Below are 1,729 nucleotides of genomic sequence, written 5' to 3'. Positions count from 1 at the left end.
TTTCTCATGAAGTTTGAGTAGTTCCCTCTATCTTTCTCCCTACTCTGAGATATGTTGAAATAAAGAGATAATATGAATGTGTCAATACTAAATTATAAAATAAATTCTGATGATTTTTCAACTCCAAGCTTAATTTATTTTTTGATCTGGCCAATTGAATTGTTAGAATTGTTAAAATGTAAAATGTGTTGTAAAACATATGATCCAAGAAATGGAGTATGAGTTCTACAACAGAGTAAGGATCACATTTGATTCCATGAAGGAGAACATCGTTTATGGAATTAAGTGTAAAAAAAAAGGGAAATGTTCTTTATTGGGTGTAGAATTTGAGAATTTTGAGGGTGACAAACTAAAATCTTCAATTTAGTCTTAGTGTTTAGCGAAAGCTAGCCTTCAGGTGAAGGGAAGTGGGAGCTCTGGAGTGGGAGTCGGTATCCTCCTAGCCTGGCCACAGATTTAGGGACTAAACACTGAGATTAGCCAATAATTTTCTATGCACTGTATCAGGGTAGAGAATTAAAATTGCTCCTATTTGGCACAATACATATTATGAACATTTATCTCATCTCATTTTACCATAGTTGTTGTGGGGATGATGCTTTTTCACATAAGAATCTCTGTTACATAAACATAGTTAACAGATTAGTATTTACTATTTTAAATTTTGTATATTTGATTTGATAATAGTTTAGAAATTTAATTTTGATTACGTCTCAACAAGTGAAATTAGTGACAGTGGTTTTAATTGACTTTTTGTGAATTTCCTAGCAAATTTGTCATTTCCAATTTAAACCTTCCCCGTAGAACCGATATTTGGGGCTTAAATAGAAAGTCCATTATTACTTGATAATGATACATATACTTGCGTAGAATCTGAATATTAATTGATTTTATTTAATTAAATTTTACACAATCTATCGCAATAAAAAAGTCGGATCAAGTTTTTAGCATCGTTGCGTTGGGAAGGTAACGGTTGAATTAAATAGTTTTGATAAATTAGGAAATTTAGAGATAATATATATAAAATAAAAATTTATTATTATTAAAAAAAATAAAAATATTTAAAAATCAAAAATCCAAAAAGAAATATCTTATTAGAGTGTTTTACTTTGCTTGCTTTATTTGTTTATGTGAAATATTGGATCTGAAGGTTTAGTACCTTATGATTTAAAATTTAAACTACTATTAGAAAAATTTGAAAACAATAAAGAGAAATTAAAAATATACAAGAAATGACGAATAACTTAGATAATCCAATAAATGAAAATGGACAAAGACCTTTAAAAGATTATGCGAATCCGACAGTAGATGAACTTCACTTAACTTTTCAAAATCCTGATGTTGCTGCTAATTCATTTGAGCTTAAACCTTTTATTATCCAAATGGTATAAAATAATCAGTTTGGAGGATCACCTACTGAAGATCCTAACTTATATCTTGCTAGTTTCCTTAAAATTTGTGCTACATTTAAATATGACAGAGTGTCTAATGATGCTGTTAGGCTTAGACATTTTTACTTTTTCATTAAGGTATAAAGCCAAGGCTTAGTTAAATTCGTTAGTACCTAGATCTATTAGAACTTGGGGAGAACTATCACAAAAATTCTTGGCTAAATATTTTCCACCCTCAAAAACTGTTAAGCTTAGAAATGATATTACATCTTTTTGTCAGTTTAAAGGGGAATCAATATATGAAGCCTGGGAAAGATTTAAAGATCTTCTTAGAAAAT

This window comes from Phalaenopsis equestris, unplaced genomic scaffold, assembly GCF_001263595.1.
Source record: "Phalaenopsis equestris unplaced genomic scaffold, ASM126359v1 Scaffold199837, whole genome shotgun sequence".
Taxonomy (NCBI): Eukaryota; Viridiplantae; Streptophyta; class Magnoliopsida; order Asparagales; family Orchidaceae; genus Phalaenopsis; species Phalaenopsis equestris.
Note: the sequence above shows the minus strand (reverse complement) of the source record.